Source organism: Chelonia mydas, chromosome 1 (assembly GCF_015237465.2).
Source record: "Chelonia mydas isolate rCheMyd1 chromosome 1, rCheMyd1.pri.v2, whole genome shotgun sequence".
Classification (NCBI taxonomy): Eukaryota; Metazoa; Chordata; order Testudines; family Cheloniidae; genus Chelonia; species Chelonia mydas.
In genome coordinates, this window is record NC_057849.1 from 335,940,575 (window position 1) to 335,962,311 (window position 21,737).

General features: G+C 45.6%; 1 long non-coding RNA gene across 1 annotated transcript in view; it reads right to left on the reverse strand.

Moving 5' to 3' along the window:
* LOC114018676 overlaps positions 1–8,758 on the reverse strand; it is a 55,224-nt gene extending 46,466 nt beyond the window's left edge. The window contains exon 1 of the long non-coding RNA XR_006292749.1: positions 8,578–8,758. This is a non-coding gene — a long non-coding RNA (uncharacterized LOC114018676). The remainder of the gene's footprint in view (positions 1–8,577) is intronic.
* Positions 8,759–21,737: the final 12,979 nt, after the last annotated feature.

Genomic DNA, 21,737 nt, shown 5'->3' on the forward strand with positions numbered 1-21,737 from the left:
GCTGAATCTGTGCTCTGCAACACCCTGCCCCTGGAGGAGATGGACCCAGAAGGGGAGTTGCCAGGACTACCATATGCTGTGTACCCAGAGGAGCCAGAGGACCTATGAATCCCAGAGGTACCAAACCCTGGGGAGGTAGGAAGTAGCCCTGGGACAGCCGACGACTGTCCGGCTACGTAGCTGACTGCTTCTAGGTCAGTGTGTTGCAGCTGAATCCCTGCTGATCCAGTAGTGGACCACTCCGCTGCTGTTAGGACCCTGGGCTGGGAGGCGGTGGAGTTGGGCGGGCCCGCATCCCCCTTCCCCAGCCACCCTATCCCTTGGATGGCCGATTCCACACTGTAGGCCAGGAGGCCTGCATCAATCTACCGTCTGCCAAGCTAGGACACTAGACTCGGCTGGGGCTCTCACCCCTAGTGGATCCCTATCAAGGTTCATTCCCCACTCTGAACTCTAGGGTACAGATGTGGGGACCTGCATGAAAAACCCCCCTAAGCTTATTTTTACCAGCTTAGGTTAAAACTTTCCCAAGGTACAAAGTATTTTACCTTTTGCCCCTGGACCTTATTGCTGCCACCACCAAGCGTCTTAACAAATATATAACAGGGAAAGAGCCCGCTTGGAAATGTCTTTCCCCCGAAAATCATCCCAAACCCAACACCCCCTTTCCTGGGGAAGGCTTGATAAAAATCCTCACCAATTTGCATAAGTGAACACAGACCCAAACCTTTGGATCTTAAGAACAATGAAAAAGCAATCAGGTTCTTAAAAGAAGAATTTTGATTGAAGAAAAAGTAAAAGAATCACCTCTGTAAAATCAGGATGGTAAATACTTTACAGGATAATCAGATTCAAAACATAGAGAATCCCTCTAGGCAAAACCTTAAGTTACAAAAAGACACAAAAACAGGAATATACATTCCATTCAGCACAGCTTATTTTATCAGCCATTTAAACAAAACAGAATCTAACGCATTTCTAACTAGATTGCTTATTAGCCCTTTACAGGAGTTCTGACCTGCATTCCTGCTCTGGTCCCGGCAAAAGCAACACACATACTGAGAGAACCTTTGTTTCTCCCCCCCTCCAGCTTTGAGAGTATCTTGTCTCCTCATTGGTTATTTTGGTCAGGTGCCAGTGAGGTTATCCTAGCTTCTTAACCCTTTACAGGTGAAAGGGTTTTTCCTCCGGCCAGGAGGGATTTAAAGGTGTTTACCCTTCCCTTTATATTTATGACAATCCCCTAGACTGTGTGGGTGCTCATCCTTTCTGGAGCCCCTAGACTGTGTGGGTGCTCATCTCTACCTGAATTCAGAACTGAGCGTTTGCTGGCTGCCTTAGCCAGGAGGCTTAGGCTACAGCCTGCTCCCTGCTTGTCCCCACCCAAAGGGCTAGAGCTCCAGACTCTTGTTGTTTGTTTGCCTCTGTCAGACAGACCCAGAACTATAGACTACTTACGGCTTGGCCCCGCGACCCGAGCCCGAAGGTTCCACTCAATACGACAAGTCAGAGTGGCCTCCATCCCCACTGGAGAGCGAGGGACCACTACAGTCACCTTGTGATATTTACTGAGGCCCAGATCCTCAAAAGTATTTCAATGGGAGTTAGGCACCTAAATACCGATGAGGATCTGGGCTCGAGTGTCATCAATACCAAACAGATGAATAAGGCACACACACCCCCAAACATACCTCAAATTTGTCAAATTTTGTATTCAATAAAAACTGTTACACTGTGGGGGGGAGGACACTAAATAGATTGAGTCTTTTAAATAATTTTCATTTAATTTACAACTTCAAACACTATATCACACTACTAATGGTATGTTTATTTCTTGGTGTCACTATAGGACAGAGTTAAGATTGTTTAGGTGCCTTAACTGTACATTTCCATACCTTAATACATTAAATTTTTTAAAAGTTTAATCTTAACTCTGAATTTCCTGATTTTACAGTTCTTGATTTGGGCATAAGTATAACATCCCTGCAGTGTTTTTATCCTTAACTTATCCCAACCTTAACTTCAGTTCAACATAGTTTTTATTTGGTCAAGGCATGTTGCTATGCCAAGTGGAATTTTTGCCATTGTTGCCAGGGTTAAATAGTCCAGTGGGACATAGGTGCAGTGTGATGAACAATTAGAATGAAAAGAAAATCGAAAGAGTACAGTCACTGTCCCAAAGCTGGTGAATATTAGCGACACTTGTTCAGTGTTTCATGATCCTCAAAAGGATTTAAGACTTAACTCCAATCTATGGAATTAGGAACCTTAATACCTTGAGGGTCAGGACCTAATTTACTAGAAAAACTGCCTGATTGCAAGAAACATGAACAGGTCATTGCTGAGTCAGAAGCTGGCAGGAGTGTCACCAGCAAATGTTTTTTTTAAATGCACTTTTGGCATTTGGATGGGCATTTCTCAGCCATTTGTTAGGGTTTCTGGAGAAGGGTATGCTTCCCATAATGATGAAGAAGTAGAAAGGAATTTGGTAGGTGGCTGGCTAAGTTCCTGTTGAACTAATCTTTTAATGCTGTTGAGATTTAATCACATTGTTCATTTAATTACATTGTCGAGGGTGCCTAGAGCCTTGGTCTTTTAATTTTTATTGAAATTGAAATACATAAATAAACCCTAAAAAGTGCTCAATTTGAAGCTATGGTTCACATTACTCTGAAGCCCTCAGAAGCAGGAAGTGACACTGACTAGAAATTGATTAATTCATTTTCAGTCTCCAAAAAGAAAAGCAAGATATAAAGCAGGCAGCACATACAATGAAAACTGAACTGGATTTTGAGAAATTCTTTCAGTTTGGGTAATCTAAGGTATTATTTGGAACAAAGATATGAACCATTGGAGGGTTGTTTTTTTCTTTTTCTTTTCTTTCTTTTTCTTTTTAACTCCCTTACTTATTAACCTGTTAGTATCCCTTTAAGTGTTTATATACTGTACTCATTCTTTTTGCCTAATGTTCAAAATTAAGCCCTCATATATGCTTTCCATACTGAAGTTTATAACCTCGGCCTACACAAGTCCAGCACAGAAAGATCTACTGCCTCCAGGCAGAACGAGGAAGCTCTTTAAAGATGAATCATTTTCATAAATGAGTGCAGAGGGAGGTCAAGCCAGGGGACACAGAAGGTTACATGTGCGTCTGAGATAAGGCCTCATTCATCCTCCTCTTACTGTCAGGTCTTGATGGGTGAACATTGCCTTGAGCTCCCATAAAACATGTTGTTTGCAGAAAACTTGCAGGTGGTTCATAAAAAAGTCCAAACTGTTACCACAAAATTTATCTCCCAAGTGCTGGATCTGTTTGTAATAGAAGTGAAGGATCTCAGATAGAAATTAAGTATTGTAGACTGACTTATATGGGCACGGAGGACTGAAAAATCCAACCTGCAATCCAAACACTGCACTAAAAATGTCAAAGTATTTGTAGTGCTGACATCTTGACAAGATACGGTACGAGACTGTTAAAGATAAAACAACAACAACACAAGAATGTGAGCTGTTTACAGGGAACGTCTCCCTGGGGTAAGGATGTGGCTAGTTGATGAGAGACTTTTATTGAGGAAATCCAATTTGTACTTGCTGTAACACTGTTTCAAAAAAGTTTCAAGCGTCTTTCACTGCCCTGGTACCCATTTGCACTGCTGCTTTGAAAAGGGTGTCACTGTTTTTCCCTGTTTTTCAAACAGAGCAAGACATTCAGACATAAACAGGCCTGTGTGTTGGAGGGAGGAGAGAGGAAGGTTAAACTGAATGCATCAGATTGACAGCAAATAGCATCAGGTTGACAGCAAATAGCATCAGACTGACAGTTTGATTCTGATTGGATGCTTATCCACTAAGGCCCAGATCCTTATAGGTATTTAGGCAGCTAACGCCCATGGGGAGTTAGGCAACTAATACCTTTGAGGATCTGGGCCTAAAGGCCTAATCCAAAGCCTGTTGAAGTCAATGGAAATTTCTTCAACAGGCTTTGGGTCAGGCCCTAAGAAGACTCAACTGAGATCACCTACTGCTTTCATATAAGGTCCCCAAGAGCCATCAGATGGTAACAGCTTTTGGTCACTACCAACCTGCACAGCTAGAAATGGAAGGCTCTGTACCTCATTACGGTTCCCTGCATGATCCTGTCTCCTCCTGAACGAAATGCAAAGTTAGTGCACAAGGCTTATCTTCAACTTGTTTTCTTATGCTTTGGTGTTCATAGATTTTAAGGCCAGAAGGCACTGTCATCCTCTAGTCTGACCCTCTGTATAACCCAGGCCATAGATTTCAGAGTAACAGCTGTGTTAGTCTGTATTCGCAAAAAGAAAAGGAGGACTTGTGGCACCTTAGAGACTAACCAATTTATTTGAGCATGAGCTTTCGTGAACTACAGCTCACTTCATCGGATGCATACTGTGGAAATCGCAGAAGACATTATATACACAGACACCATGAAACAATACCTCCTCCCACCCCACTCTCCTGCTGGTAATAGCTTATCTAAAGTGATCATCAAGTTGGGCCATTTCCAGCACAAATCCAGGTTTTCTCACCCTCCGCCCTCCCACAAACAAATTCACTCTCTTGAATTTCCCCCAGCGATTCCTGCACTGAACCTGTAATTTCACTGGAACATATATTGCAGGGGTCATGCTGACCAATATTACCTCACTGGTTTCCTGTACTCCCCAATCTGTCTGTCTGTATACATCTGTTATCTCTTCTATTGTACTTAGACTGTAAACTCTTTGGGGCAGGGACTGTCTTTGTTGGTGGTGTTCTATGTTTGTACAGTACCTAGCAAATGGGGTCCTGGCCTATGACTGGGATTCTTAGGTGCTACCATCATACAAATAATAATCAATAATAATAGTAATAGATCAATGATGTTATGCGAACATGTTGGGCCTGATTGTGCCACCGGTGACACTTGTGTCCCTTGGAATCAAAGCATCCATGGGATTGCACCAACATCACTGAGGACAGAATTTGGCCTCTAGCTATTCCTGAAGACATAGACAATGCAGGGTGAGTTAAGAATGGGATGGAAATATTAATCATGGAACTATTTGCTTTGGGGGCCACAACTATACTTTAGGGGGGATATTTTGTTTTGTTTTTACAGTAATTTTAAAAAGAGGCTCTCCAGGCAAGTGTGCGTTATTGCCACACTTGCTGTAGTATTCCTGAGCAAGCAGGGACTCTGAAGTTTCAGTGAATTACACTATTACACTATTGTATCAGGAACATAATGGATGCGACTGGATTTAGTTGTTCCCTCAGACAGTTCCCATTCCCTGTCTGTTTCCATGTCTCTTTCTAGCCTACTTCCGCTGACCTCTCTGGACCTTCCTTTTAGATATATTTGGTGCCCAGAAGATGGCGCTATGCCATAATAACCACTGGGCCTATTGCAGTAGCACCATTCCCAACGGGAAGACTCATAGCAGCTTCCAGCTGTTGTGAATGGTTCTCAGGGGTCCTCCTTCTGATCCTGAGGCATGATCCAGCAAAGGGCAGGACACCTCTCAGGACAGAGCCTATTGGTTTTAATGCGCTCTGAGGGCACATAATATCTTGCAGCATGCATTTGGCACCTCTCAGATCAGACCTGGAACTGGACACCCTGCTAAACACCCAGTGCCTCACTGCAGCCATTTCCAGGAGAGGTATGTGTGCTCTCACCAACCTTGGCTTGTTTTTGCAGCCCCTTATCCCATCATGTAGCTCACAAGACTGGAATTGGAGCAGCGTTCCACAGCTCGATGAATGGGAAATGAGGAGCCCCAGTCTAATGCCATCAACTGGTGCAAAATCACAAGGCAACTGGGAACCACCAGTCTGTCGTGTCGTTTGTGTCTAGGGAGATTTAATCCCCCAATGGCTGCAGTGTCCCCTTTGGGGATCCAGGGCAGCTTTCATTCTCAATAAATGTCAGTGGCGATTTAAGTGGCGGAACGCAGGATAGCAGGTAACTACTGTTTAATGACATGGTATGTAATGAGGCTGACTGGTAAATAAATGCAGGGTGATTACAGAGTGATGACATCTCCCTGCAGATTTCTGAGTAATTGCATTTAGTAGCCCCAAAAGGAATTTCCATATCACCTGCAATGAAGCTTAGATGACGGAGATAATTAGGTCTCTACTCTCAGCAACTTTATAGGTACTTATTTTTTAATTTGCCTTCCCACTATATAGTAATTATCAGAAGCATGATCAGCCCTCCCACGTTAAAACCTGCTGGCAATAGCTAAGGGGAGGAGAACTCCACAAGGTCCCCCTTGCTGAGTCCCTCAACTGCTGCCAGGGCTTTCTCTTTTAGTGCAAAACTACACCAGGGTGGTGAAAGGTGTAACATCCCGTGACGTCAAATGGTTTGGTCCCTCTGCACTTAGTCGCACAGCCTCACTTTCGTTCAATTTCTGTCTGCTGCCAGAACAATCAAGCCACCACGGCAGACACCTGGGCTTAAATCAGCTCCTCCTGCCTCTGTCTCCTCCGCTGGATCCAAATAGAACATGCGTTCCTCCGGCTGCTGCTTTGCTCACTGCACCATGGGCCTACTGCCCACCTGCGTTCCACCCCGTGATGATCCTGCCTTGGGTGGAGCCCTCAACAACCCCAGAAGGGGTTGGAATGGGGCCACAAAGGCAATCTCCCACCCTGCTGCTTCCATGCAGGAAAAGTGAGATTACCCTGATGGGGCGAGATGACTTTTCTCTATGTAATTAAGTGCTTGGCACTGATTATGTATGTAAAGAGGGACATTTGAATGACGCGGGTTTGTACAGGACCTTGAGTTTTGTAATTTGCACACTTGCAAATACCTAGCACTTATATAGCACTTTTCATCCATAGATCACAAGGCGTTTTGCAAAGGAGGTAGGTAGCGTTATTCAGTGGGGGAAACTGGGGCACGGGGAGATGAAAGGCCCAAGGTCACTCCCCAAGCTGGTGGCAGAACCAGGAATAGATCCCCGGTCTGAGCCCCAGTCTAGTGCTCTATCCACTAGGCAGCACTGCCTCCAATAAAAAAAGAGGTAGGACAAACTCAGATGCTTGAAACATGCAAGCACACACACCGCACACATTCTGAATTAGGGGACTCTGTGTGGGGAGCTGTACCCTTCGGAGCCCCTGTGGGAAGGGCCTGGGGCAGCTCCACAGCCCTTCCATGGCTGCTGTGCTAGCCCCTGGGATAAAATAGTAGCTCAGGTAATGACACAGGAGATTGTGGCTCCTGAATCTCCTCCATCCCCATCCCCTCGCGCAGGTTTATGCAGAGCCCAACTACTGCATATGTAAGGACCGCAGATTCCTCCCACAAGCACGCCGTGTGCCCATCAGTTTCTGCGCCACTGAGATCGGTCCGCATCCCCTATCAACCATCACAGACCATAAAGAAGAGGAGGCAGAGGGATAGCTCAGTGGTTTGAGCATTGGCCTGCTAAATCCAAGGTTGTGAGTTCAATCCTTGAAGGGGCCATTAAAGGATCTGGGGCAAAACTTGGGGATTGGTCCTGCTTTGAGCAGGGGGTTGAACTAGATGACCTCCTGAGGTCCCTTCCAACTCTGATATTCTGTGATGCAGAGGCATCTGCTTTCTCCGTCCATGCAGCTACTCAGGTTAAAGGAAAGCGAGACGCTGTTTGGGTTACTTGCGTCACATTTCTCCTGTCCTACGCAGAGTAGTCTCTGTCTGTGCCCGAGCAGAGGGAGGGGGTTATTTCAGCAGAGAAATATGAAGAAACAGCAATGTGGGTAAGTGTCAGGATATACATTTGGAGAAATACCGACGGTTCCTCTGTTGGTGGAATCAAATCGAACGGGTCTGAGCCAGAGTGAGAAACTGTCTAACATTACTTTTGAGGAAGTCCCTTCCTCTCCCAACAGGCTGAGTTAAACAAGACACTCATGTGGGTATTAAAACATAACGAAAATATCGGTCTGACTGGAAGGGGTCCTGAACTTTGTGAAATACTTTTTACTACTGTCATTTCCTCCACTGTAGCAACGGAGCCTGCTTCCGCGATTAACTCTTTGGGCTCAAAAACCCCAGGCTGCGTCTCTCCTTTAAACAGCGAAGCCAACAGGTTTTTGCCAGTTTACATCAGCTCAGGATCTGGCACCCTTTTTTTGAAATATCAGGCCAGAGTGTGATTCCCTGAAGCTCTGTGCCAACCTGGTGGATTGGTCCACAAGCAAAAAGACCCCGAGAAAACAATGCCGGTGAAAAGCGGTTTCATTTCTGACTTAGTGAAAGGTACAGAGTGGGTTTCTTTGTACATCTCTCTCCCCTAGCCTGCTGCTCATGACTGAGCCAAGCAGTCTGGGTGCATTTGAAAACTCCTAATGGGGGCTCTGCTCTGCTGTGCCCTGAGTTACAGAGGTGTAAATCCGGAGGGGCCAAATTCTGATCTCATTGAGGCTGGTGTAAATCTGGAGTCACTTTACCTAAGTCGATGAAGTTACTTTGCATTTGGCTTGGTGTGAGAGCAGCATTTCACCCCTTGCCTGTAAACCAACAGCCAGATTCTCCCCTTACTCCAGTTCAGAATCAATGTAACTCCATTGACTTACTTTTGATCAATTCCTCTCAGGGAGCCAGCTGCAAAAAGTCAGTCTCCTAGCAAAGTACTGGGCTCAGCCGATCCTGGCTCGGGCTGCCTGATTGACTGCACTTCCTCATTGGTGAGGGGGAAAGCTAAGCTGCCACTTCAGCCAGCAGCAGCTAGAGCTTCCGGGCTGCTCAGTGTGCTTCATGCTGCTGCTAGACTTGATCTTGCTTCCTGTTCCTGCTCCAGTTCCGGCCCTTTGCCATCCGTACCACCGCTGGCTTGGACCCTCTGCGGTGTTTCCTGACCATGGCTCTAGCTCACCCTTGGCTCTGGCCTTTGGCTTCTGAGCCCTGGCTCTGACCCCCTGCTCTGCTCTGCTCTCAGCTACGCTGCCGGGTGACCCATGGCCCTGATTCTTGACTCTGGCTGTGCTCCGATCTAACCGCTAGGCCTGGCTACCCCACTGGTTCTGACCATTAGACCTGAGTGCCCACATCTAGGTCATGATCCTGGTCCTTCAAACTGTACCATGCAGGTGGACCTGTAGAGCCCTGTTAACTTCAGTGCATTTGTCTACATACTCCAGGTTGCAGGATCAGGCCATAGACAAAGGTAAGAAATGCAACCTTGCTTGCTGATAAGGGCCAAATTCTGCCTTCCTTCCTCAAAGTAATACCTCATTCCATGAGCAGAGCCACTGGCTTCATTTAGACTGGTTGCAGAATCAGGTACTACTCCAGGTGAATAATGATGGGAGAATCTGGTTGTATATTAACAGATGCTGGTGTAAATGATGAGCTCATAAGCAGGGAGTTGGAGCCAGTGAGTGGGTGACCTGAACAGAAAGGGGAAGGATTTTTAGACTACTGGAATTATATATTGTGACAGGGTCAGGCCAGATGGCTACAGGAGAGTGTTCGAAGGTAGACATATTAGTCCCAGATTAAGCAGGTCCATTTTCCCTGGGTAAGATAACAGGGGCAGTTTTAGAACAAAAAGAAACTTGCTGGAACAAATTCAGGCAGGCAGGCTAATTAGGACACCTGGAGCCAATTAAGAAGCTGCTAGAATCAGTTAGGGCAAGCTGGCTAATCAGGGCACCTGAGTTTAAAAAGGAGCTCACTTCAGTTTGTGGTGTGTGTGTGGGGAGCTGGGAACAAGAGGCACTAGGAGCTGAGAGTGAGAAGGTGTACTGCTGGAGGACTGAGGAGTACAAGCATTATCAGACACCAGAAGGAAGGTCCTGTGGTGAAGATAAAGAAGGTGTTGGGAGGAGGCCATGGGGAAATAGCCCAGGGAGTTGTAGCTGTCACACAGCTGTTCCAGGAGGCACTCTAGACAGCTGCATTCCACAGGGCCCTGGGCTGGAACCCTGGGCTGGAACAGTCCGGGTTCCCCCCAAATCTCCCAACTCCTGATCAGACACAGGAGGAGTTGACCTGGACTGTGGGTTCCACCAGAGGGGAAGGTCTCTGGGCTGTTCCCTGACCCACATGATGGATCAGCAGAGACTGCGGAGATTGTTCTCCTTTCTTTTTCCCATGCTGGCCAGTGATGAGGTTAGCTGAGTGAATGGCAGGTCTGAGCCACTAGCAAAAGTGGCCAAGCTAAGGGCTGCCGTGAATCTCTGAGGCAAGCAAATCTGTCAATAAGCACAGGACCCGCCAAGGCAGAGGAGGAACTTTGTCACAATATTTTTGGGAAATATGAAGTGTCCGTGAGAGATGAGCTGCCTCTCTACTGGACACAAGCAAAGAGGTGCTGACATGGGAAATTACCTGGACATTTCCCAACATTTCTTTAAATAGAGAGGATTTTTGAGGGAAATTCCTGAATCTTAGGGTAATGTGTTTACTGGCTATTGTCACAAAGGTTAGCAAGACACAATAAATCAAAGGAGATGTTAAAAATATATTTATAAAGCTGAATATCTTGTATTCATGTGATAAGGACCTATTTAACAGTGCAGCTCAGTGTTACACGTCTGAGGAAAATAAAAGCAGATAAAGGGCATGGATGAACCAAACGAAATGGGTGCAGCGAAAAAGACACCAAGATACTTAGTTTACCAGGTTTACTAATATAGAAAGCCTGGGCATTACAGGGATTTTCCTACAAGGGGAATTTTCAGAAGCTCTTAGCTCCTGTTGAAGTTGGAGTTTTTCCATTGGTTTCAAAGGGAGCAGAGTTAGGCTAATGCTAAGTACTTTTAACACTCCCATCCTACATATGCAGCCATGTCACAGGACCCAAGTACAGCACACTTGTCCCCTGTTCCGCTTATAACATGGTTCCAGTTGGTAGTGGAGGGAGGGACCCCCAGCTGTTTTCAGTAAGGAGGCTAATGTGCTGGATGTGGCCCAGTGAGAGGCAGCCATTTGGTGAAGCCTGGGGGGGATCTGGCTGCAGGGAGTTGTGTGAGCAGTGCCTTTCGTTTCGATCCACGGAGGCTTGTGGGACGCAAATGTCACATAAAGTTTGGGGCCTGACCTAATCTTAAATCACCAACCGAGCCCCATTTGAAGCCAAGTTTCTCCTGCTTTGAATAGAATTTTACACGATTTGGGGGCAGTTCCCATAGTAAAAAAGCCCCAGGTTCATTCATGATTGGGCCCAGGTTGGTGAAATGAGCCAACCCACTGATGGCCATAACAATGCCTTGTACTTCCATCCAGTATCTTACAGCACTTAGTGAATGCTAATAAATTGAGTCTCCCCACCCCCCTCGCCCTGTTGAGAAGACAAGTATTATTATGGATCCCCTTTTTAACAGACAGAACTGTAAGCAGAGGGAGGTTGGGGCCAAGAGTTACAGAAGTGACTTTCAGAGTAAGAGCCGTGTTAGTCTGTATTCGCAAAAAGAAAAGGAGGACTTGTGGCACCTTAGAGACTAACCAATTTATTTGAGCATAAGCTTTCGTGAGCTACAGCTCACTTCATCGGATGCATACTGTGGAAAATGTAGAAGATCTTATTATATACACAGAAAGCATGAAAAAATACCTCCTCCCACCCCACTCTCCTGCTGGTAATAGCTTATCTAAAGTGATCACTCTCCTTACAATGTGTATGATAATCAAGTTGGGCCATTTCCAGCACAAATCCAGGTTTTCTCAACCCCCCCCCCCCCCACACACACACACACAAACTCACTCTCCTGCTGGTAATAGCTTATCTAAAGTGACCACTCTCCTTACAATGTGTATGATAATCAAGGTGGGCAATTTCCAACACAAATCCAGGTTTTCTCACCAGTGACTTTGGCCGCCTCCATTTTTTTGGCTGTTCAACGACTTAAAAGCATGATTGTTGGAGTGAGAATGTTCAGCATTTTTTGTTAAGTCAGGCCCCCTGTTGGTCTCCGCACTATGCCAGAATCACTAGTTGCTTTAGGGAAAATTGTCCAACCATTGCAAAAGCATCTGCTGATATTGGGTGCCCAGCTGGAGTTGGTGGTGTCCCAGCCAGAGGCCTGACTATTTGGCTACTGCACTGGACTGGAACTCAGGAGACCTGGGCTCTATTCCCAGCTTGGTCGCTGGCTGGCTTGGTGACCTTGGGCAAATCACTTCCCCTCTCTGCACCTCAGTTTGCCCATCTTTAAAAGGGGGATGATACTGACCTTCTTTGTGGAGAGCTTTGAGATCTACTGATGAAAGGTGCTGTGTAAGAGCTGGGTGTTGTTGTTTACTAGAACAAATCCCTAGCAGAGCCAAGGGAGAGCTCCTGGCTTTAACCATTTCCTTTCCAGCCTTCAAACTTGTCTGACTTCTTAGTTTGAAGTCAGATGGATGTGGCTAGTGGCGGGATTTTGCTGCAAACATTTCACGCCGTTCTACAGCTTTAAAACTCTCCCCTCCCTTCCTTGCAGCTTCAATTTGCCTAGCACCTGCTCCATGCCCATCCTGACTATTTTGGTGTCAGAGCCCTCTCGATCGCACCTCTTGTCTGCTGAACACCCTGTTATCTCTCTCCTCATCATTACCTGCCTGCCTCTCTACAACCCTCATCTGACAATCCCTCTTTTCTCCCTTGTTTATGCTTCTTAATGTCATAAAATCATAGAATATCAGAGTTGGAAGGGACCTCAGGAGGTCATCTAGTCCAACCCCCTGCTCAAAGCAGGACCAATCCCCAATTTTTGCCCCAGATCCCTCAATGGTCCCCTCAAAGATTGAACTCACAACCCTGGGTTTAGCAGGCCAATGCTCAAACCACTGAGCTACCCCTCCCCACCAGACTCACTGGAAGACAGCCACACTCCACAATGCACCACTTTCTGTCCTTCTCCTGCTGTTCCATTCTAATTCCCCTGGATATAACGGGCCAGATCTTCGGCTTGTGTACCTTGTCATAGCTCCAGCCAGGTCAATGGCACTACCCCAAGTCCCAGCACTTGAGGACCAGGCCTCACATGCCATATAAATAACTACATGACATAATTTTGAAACTACCCGCAAAAGGTCCATTGTTATATGTCGGTAGGAGTGACACTATATAAAATAACATCTATGGACTGTAGATCCCATGTGCTGTAAATCAGAGCAGCTGCTCTGGTTTATCAATGGAGTGATGCTTATTTACACCAGCTGAGGATCTGGATCTGGCCATACTATTACTAATATGCCCTGACTGTTTTGCTTGTTCATGTTATTGGAGAACCAGCCGAGATGATAGAGAAGAAGCTGCATGTTCAGTAATGTCTCATCGTCCCTCCGGTTAACAATTCACAGTATCAGAAAGGTGAGCAGGAAATCAGGCGCTTTCAAAATGCCAAACAACATCTGTTCCTCATTGAGGAGAATTACAGTGTCTTCTTCAGCCCCTTAACCCTTTAGCCCGCTTTGTAGCGGTGCCGGCTCAGTTTACGAGCTTTATCTCCAGAAGGCTTTCAGCGAATGACACTTGATATGGAAAGTGAATCTCTCATTCTGACCCCCTCCAAGAAGCAGTGGAGAGATTTATTCCAGCAACCCCCGCATTCCCCGAGACACTCCGGCTGACGGTCATGTCAACTTTTCCATTGTAAACCCCTCTTTTCCGAGGATGTCTTTCCTCCCGCCTGGAATCGGATGGACGAGGCCTCAGCTTGGAAACAATTTTGTTTCTGAGACCAGATTTGGACAGTTGCTCATTGCCAGTTTTTATAGAATCAAAGAGATTGTGAGGAAAGTTCTGCCAAGTTTTTCCCAGAGATTCGGAGTGTCTCAGTTGTTAGGGTGTCCAGCGTGAGATGGCTGTCTTTCCAAAAGTGCTCAGCATCCACAAGGCAGGGCAGGAGCTCCCTGAGAATAGTGGGAGGCGGCGGGATAAGAGGGGGACTGAAGGGAGGTGCTGAGACCCAGTGATGGGGGAGGGACTGGGGGGCTGGGACAATTTTTATAGTTGGGGAGCTGAGAGCCATTGAAACAAACTGTAAACCCTGGATAGAATTATATTGGGATCGCCAAAGGTTCAGAAAAGGGCAACAAAAATGATTAGGGGTCTGGAATGGCTTCCATATGAGGAGAGATTAATAAGACTGGGACTTTTCAGCTTGGAAAAGAGACAACTAAGGTGGCGATATGACAGAGGTCTATAAAATCATGCCTGGTGTGGAGAAAGTAAATAAGGAAGTGTTATTTACATCTCATAACACAAGAACTAGGGGTTACCCAATGAAAATAATAGGCAGCAGGTTTAAAACAAACAAAAGGAAGTATTTTTTCACACAACGCACAGTCAACCTCTCGAACTCCTTGCCAGAGGATGTTGTGAAGGCCAAGACTATAGCAGGGTTCAAAAAAGAACTAGATAAGTTCATGGAGGATAGGTCCATCCATGGCTATTAGCCAGGATGGGCAGAGATGGCGTCCTCAGTCTCTGTTGCCCAGCAGCTGGGAATGGGCGACAGGGGATGGATCACCTGATGATTATCTATTCTGTTCATTCCCTCTCAAGTTCCTGGCATTGGCCACTGTTGGAAAACAGGATGTAGGGCTAGATGGACCTTTGGTCTGACCCAGTATAGCCATTCTTATGTTCTTATAATGGAATCCACTTCAAGCCAGGGGGTGTGGCTGCACCCCCAGCATCCCTAGTTCCAGCACCTATGAGGGTGGGAAGGAAACCAGCTGGCTCTAGGTTGGAACAGATGGTCCCGGGGTTCCTAACTGTCTTTAGACCCATTTCAGCCACTCTGGGTCCTGCTGTCTGCTCTCCAGACCAATTCTTGGCCACATGATAGCTGCTCCAGCCCCTCTGGTTCTGACCCTCACCTCCATCCTGGGTGTGCACAAGAGTACATGGGGCAGAGCCCCCACAATATTTCCTTTACTGGAGCACTAGCTCTCCCTGCCCTGTCCCCCCCACCCCACCCCACCCCTCTTCTACCACCCCTGGGCACCTGACCTCCAGAGATCAGGTTCCTTCTAAGATGTTTCAGGCTGGACACCCAAATACTAAGGCACTATAGTCATTCTGGAAAATCTTAGCTCTTGTTTAGATAGATAGACAGATAGATCTTACCCAAGCAGACTAAAAATTCAGTTGACATTGACCTGGCCATTAGTCTGAAATATGGGACAGAATCTCAGGATTTCTGGGGGGAGGGACTTTAAACAAGACTCATCCTTTCATTTAGTAAAGTAGCCCCTGCCCATCCTGAATATGGTGAGTTGAAATAAAGAACAGAGGATTCTTTGCTGAGCCCAGCTGGGTCGGGTGTAAAAAGGTGGCAGCGTTCCCGCTCCTGGTGTGTGCTCCTCTTGTGTTCATGGAGTAATTCTAGCTGAGTCAGGAATTCCACACCCCTCCCTCCTCCACCCCTCTGTAGGCTGCACTTTACAAGCCACAAGATAGCCCCGAGTGCTCTCAGTCATTCAACAGGAACAAAAGCACTCATATAATAGGCCTAAATTCTGCGCTCAGTTGCAAGCACAGAATGAATGGGATTACACAAGGGAAAGTGAGAGCAGAATTTTGTCCCCTGTATTTTTTGCCAAGAGCTCACAGCGCTGTTCGGGGAGGGCTTGTCTGTAATACACTCTATGGTGGCGTGATTTCTAAAGCGCACGAACGTGTTGCACGTTAACTGGTCCCCTAGTGCCTTTCAGCCTAGCGCTGTTTCCACCGCCGGCTCCAGGCACCAGCATTCCAAGCAGGTGCTCGGGGCAGCAGTTCAAAAGGGGCGGCAGTTCCTCCGGCCGCGGCAGCAATTCGGCGGCCGCTTCTCTGTTCCGCCAGCCGCGGCCGCAAATCGGCGGCAGCTTCCCCCTTTTGCCGTCCACAGCGGCAGGTTTTTTTCACTGCTTGGGCGGCAAAAACTGTAGAGCCGGCCCCGGCTGTTTCAAACAGCACAACATTAAAGCCCACCTGTAGAAGCTACACACACCAGTTAATGTGCAACAATACCTTAAGGCCTGATCCAAAACCCAGTGAAGTTAATGGAAAAGACTCCTTCACTGGGCTTTGGATCAGGCTCTTAAACAATATGGCCTAACTGTAGAGCCCTCTCTCAAATAATTAAGAACAGTGAGCTGCAGGAAACAGAGTCATAGATTCTAAGGCTAGAAGGGACCAATAATCTGACCACGTGCATAAACAGGTCAGGGAATAATTCCCGTTTGAACTAGAGCATATCTTTTAGAAACGTATTCAGAACCTTTGCCAAATGTTAAATGTTGGCAGCACGGACTGGGGCAGCACAGATAGTAATGGAAATCAAGTTACATAATCAAAGCATATCAGGATAAAATCTGTTCCCAATCAAATCAGTGGAGATTTTTCCATCAGCATCAGTGTGACTAGCAGGATGTTCTCCATAATTATTAGTAAGGCATGAATCTGTTTGGACAACTCACCGCTGCAAAAGCTGCATCAATGAGCTGGAGCAGAAGGGAAACGGATTCAGCAGGACAAAGGCATTATAACAAATAACAGCTCTCCGGAGAATAGTGATTCTGGTTCATGACAGCTTCCAAAGTTTGGAAATTTGTTTTCGTTCCACATTGGAGCAAAACCGAAACCTTTTGAATGTTCTCATGAAATGGAATTGTGTCAAAATTGTGGTTTCCAAATCGAAAACGTGAACTTTTCGACTTGGGTTTCTGTCTCTCTCTTTCTTTATCTGACCAGGGAGCCCTGGACCGCAACAAAATATTGTTGAAGCTCATATGTCTTCACAGAATGTTTTGGCATCAATGAATAAATGGTATTAGATAGCAGGAACCCCCACGGATCTGTACTAAGACGTGTGCTGTTCAACATCTTCTGGAAAAGAGAGTGAACAGTGAGGTAGCAAAATTTGCAGACTATACGAATAGTATATTATTCAAAATAGTTGAGTCCAAAGCTGTCTGAGAAGAGCTAGAAAGAGATTTCACTATAGTGGGTAACAAAATGTCAGATGAAATTCAATGCTGATAAGTACAAAGTAATGCGCATTGGGAAAAATAATCCCAACTGTATGTACAAAATGAAGAGGCCTAAATTAGCTGTTGCCACTCAAATCTTGGAGTCATCATGGATCGTTCTCTGAAAAGATCTGCTTAATGTACAGCAATAAAAAACTAACAGAATGTTAGGAACCATTAGGAAAGTGATACATAATAAGACTGAAAATATCATAATGCCACAATATTAATCCATGGTACACCCACACCTTGAACACTGTGTGCAGTTCTGGTCACCCTATTTCAAAAAAGATATATTAGAATTGAAGAAAGAGAAGGGCAATAAACATGGTTAGGGGTATGGAACAGCTTCTGTGTGAGGAGAGACTGAAAAGACTGGGACTGTCCAGCTTGGAAAAGAGCTGATTAAGGGGGTATACAATAGAGGTCTATAAAATCATGAATGGTGGGGAGAAAGAGAATAGGGAAATGTTATTTACCCCTTCACATAACAAAAAAAAATTACTTCTTCATACACTGTACAGTCAACCTGTGGAACTTGTGGCTGGGGAGGCTGTGAAGGCCAAAAGTATAACTAGGTTTAAAAAAAATTAGATAGGTTCATAGAGGAGAGGTCCATCAATGGCTACACTTCAGTTAAAAACCTGAGGCGGGCCGGTACCAGTTAGTCGGGCTCATGGGGCCCAAGCTGCCGGGCTGTTTAATTGCAGTGTAGACTTCCAGGCTTGGGCTGTAGTCCGAGCTCTGGGACTCTCCCACCACACAGGATCCTAGAGCCCAAGTTCGAGCCCTAACCAATCAGCTGATTTTCTAAAAAGCTAGAGTAATTTAGGAGGAGAATCATAGGACTGGAAGGAAGCTCTAGAGGTCATCTGCCGTGAGTGCAGAGGACTGGACTAGGCCTAAGTATACATGCCTGACAGGTGTTTGTCTAACCTGCTCCTAAACATCTCCAACAATGGAGATTCCACAACCTCCCTGGGCAATTCATTCCAGTGCTTAACCACGCTGACAGAAATTTTTCCTAATGTTCAGCCTAAACTGCCCTTGCTGCAATTTAAGCCCATTGCTCCTTGTCCTATCTTCAGGCATTAAGGAGAATATTTTTTCTCCCGCCTCCTTGTAACAACCTTTTTTGCACTTGAAAACTGTTATCGTGTCCCCACCATTCTTCTCTTCTCCAGACTAAACAAGCCCAACTTTTTCAGTCTTCCCTCATACGTCATGTTTTCTAGACCTTTAATCATTTTTGTTGCTTTTCTCTGGACTCTCTCTAATTTGTCCATATCCTTCCTGAAATGTAGTGCTCGGAACTGGACACAGTACTCCAGTTGAGGCCTTATCAGATCGGAGTCTTACTTACAACACTCCTGCTAATACATCCCAGAATGATATTTGCTTTTTTTGCAACAGTGTTACACTGTTGATTCATATTTAGCTTGTGATCCACTATGACCCCCAGATCTCTTTCCGCAGTACTCCTTCCTAGGCAGTCATTTCCCATTTTGTTTGTGTGCAACTGATTATTTCTTCCTAAGTGGAGTACTTTGCATTTGCCCTTATTGAATTTCATCCTAACCATTTCTCCAGTTTGTCCAGATCATTTTGAATATTGATCCTATCCTCCAAAGCACTTTCAACCCCTCCCAGCTTGGTATCGTCCACAAACTTTATACGTGTACTCTCTATGCCATTATCTAAATCATTGATGAAGATGTTGAACAGAACCGGATCTAGAACTGATCCCTGCAGGACCCCACTCAGTATGCCTTTCCAGCTTGACTGTGAACCACTGATAACTACTCGCTGGGAATGGTTTTCCAACCTACCTTACAGTAGCTCCATCTAGGTCAGTAGTGGGCAACCTTGCGACCCATCACAGTAATAAACTTGCGGGCCGTGAGACAATTTGTTTACATTCACCATCGGCAGGCATGGCTGCCCGCAGCTCCCAGTGGCAGAGGCCACAGAGGCCCGCAGGCTGCAGGTTGCCCACCACTGATCTAGGCTGTATTTCCCTACTTTGTTTATGAGGAGGTTATGTGAAGCAGTATCAGCCTTACTAACATCAAGATATACCACATCTACTGCTTCCTCCCATCCACAAGGGTTACCCTCTCAAAGAAAGCTATTAGGTTGGTTTGAAATGATTTGTTTTTGACAAATCCATGCTGACTGTTACTTATCACCTTATTATCTTCTAGGTGTCTGCAAACTGATTGCTTAATTATTTGCTCTATTATCTTTCTAGGTACAGAAGTTAAGCTGACTGGTCTGTAATTCCCTGAGTTGTCCTTATTCCCCTTTTTCTAGATTGGCACTATATTTGCCCCTTTCCAGTCCTCTGGAATCTCTTTTTTTCTTGTATATGGTGTTGGGTATGTGATAGGAGAGCAAGATCATCTGCGAAATCCAGGTCTTCAAGGAATGAGAAGAGTGTCCATTTAATGCCTCTTGGCATGTCTTCTATTGTACGCTGCATTACCCAGTCGATGGCAATGTTGAAGAGGATTGCAGACATGACACACCCCTGATGTACTCCTGTTTTGACTTCAAAACTGAGCTCACTATGATCAACACTGCATGTAAAGTTGAAATAAAAGCTTTTGATGATGTTGATTATACGGAGAGGGATTCCATGTGCCCTCAGAATGCGCAATAGGCTGGTCCCGTGAATGCTATCAAAAGCCTTCTCAAAGTCTATGAAGTTTATGTGGAGTTGCCATTGACATTCTAAGCATTGTTCTATTATGTTTTGTAGAGTGAAGATCTGGTCTGTGCATCCACGCTCTTTCCGGAAACCGGCTTGCTCTTTTCTGAGAATGCTATCAACTGTCTTTGATATACACTGGACTATGATCTTACACAATACTTTGCTTGGCACAGATAAAAGTGTGATACCACGGCAGTTATTACAATCATTGAGCGTTCCTTTCTTTGGTATCTTCACTATAACCCCACTGGTCCACTCATCTGGCACTTTTTCCCTTTTCCAGACTGATGTAAATAGAGGGGCCGGGATAGATGCTGCTAACTCAGGATTTACCTTGAACAATTCTGCATTCAAGTTATCCTGTATAAAAATTATATTCTATTATGGATCCTATTTATTTTTTTAAAATACATATTGGATTTTGGAATGTACGGACAATGTACAAAACAGGGAAGCTAGCTCAGGTCACAGCAGAGATGAGATGCTACAGCTTACACATCCTGGGTGTCAGCGAGAGCAGAGAGCAAAATATATCATATTTATAATATAAATCCTATTATATTTATAAAATATAAAGAAGGGGAAATAAATCAAATATATGGGCTACAGCCATTGAAAACAACAAGATTTTAAATGCAGTGAACATGACAGGAAGTCAAAGTGTGAATTTAGAAATGGTGAAGAGGCCGTGTTGCCTGTCAGGATTCTCTTTCCAGGAAGGATTTGAAACACCTCTGTTGTCTCTTGGGAATGGTTGAAGTTGACCTCACTTGTAGAGTCAGAGTTGGGCAATTTTGGGAAGTGGCAACTAAGGGGTTAAAAATATTCCCTTGTTCATTTTCCTCCATGCTGTTTTCAGAGCAGGGCACAATGAGATCACTTGCAAAACTCCAAACACACCTGTTGTGCCTACACAAAAAACCCTGCATTCAACATCTGGGCATGCAACAAGCCCTTAGACACGAATGAATTAATCCTTGCTACAATGCCTCTATGAGTCAGCTACGTGTTGTTAGCCCCATTAACAGATGGGAAACTGCACCGAGAGGTTAAATAACTCACCCAGGACCACAGCGTGAGTCCGGAGCTAACCCAAGATCAGGACCCAATCCTGACACGTGCTGAAGGAAATCAATGAGAGTAGAGGAGACTCAGGGTCAAATTTTTAAAAGTATTTAGGCACTTGAAGATGCAGATGGATGGCATGGCTTTTGAAAATGTCACAAGGTGCTTTGCTGCATCTTTACACAGTTAAATGCCTTTAAAAATCTGGCCTCGGGACCTTGCAAGTGTTATTCAGCTCCTTGCCAGACAGGGTACTTGAAACTTAGGGGTTCCTCACTCTTAGTCCTTCAAGCCAGGCTAAAGGCAGCCAACCCAGACTGCTTGCACAGATGCTCTAGCCCTGTTCCCTTGGGCACAGCATCATGCTCCAGGTTTCTTTGTTTGTTTGTTTGTTTGGCCAACCAATTGTTCCCTTGTTTGCAAAGTGTGGCCCCAAGGCCTGATCCTGCGAGGCACAGAGGGGGCCTCCTCAGGTGAACATCACTCACAATGGAGCCAATAATACCTCTCATGGTTTCTAGTCAGAAGGCGCACTAACGGCTTGTCTACACTTCAAACGCGACCGTGGCACAGCTACGCCCCTGTAGCACTTCAGTGTTGATATTACCCATGCTAACGAGAGGGATTCGCCCCTCAGCGTAGATAACCCACTTCCCCACGATGCACCAGCTAGGCTGATGGAAAATTTTTTCAACTGGCATAGCGCTGTCTAAGCAGGGTCAGCTTAACTACCCCACTCAGGGTGTAGTGGATTTTTCACACCCCTGACCAATGTAATTAAACCGACTTAATTTTCTAGTGTAGACTAGGCTTAAGGCTCAGCATTAGGGGCCTGATTCAAAGCCGATGGAAAGCCTTCCACTGATTTCAAGGGGCTATAGATCAGGCCCTAAAGCCTTGAATAACTTGTTTAAAAGCATGTTTCAGAGTAACAGCCGTGTTAGTCTGTATTCGCAAAAAGAAAAGGAGGACTTGTGGCACCTTAGAGACTAACCAATTTATTTGAGCATA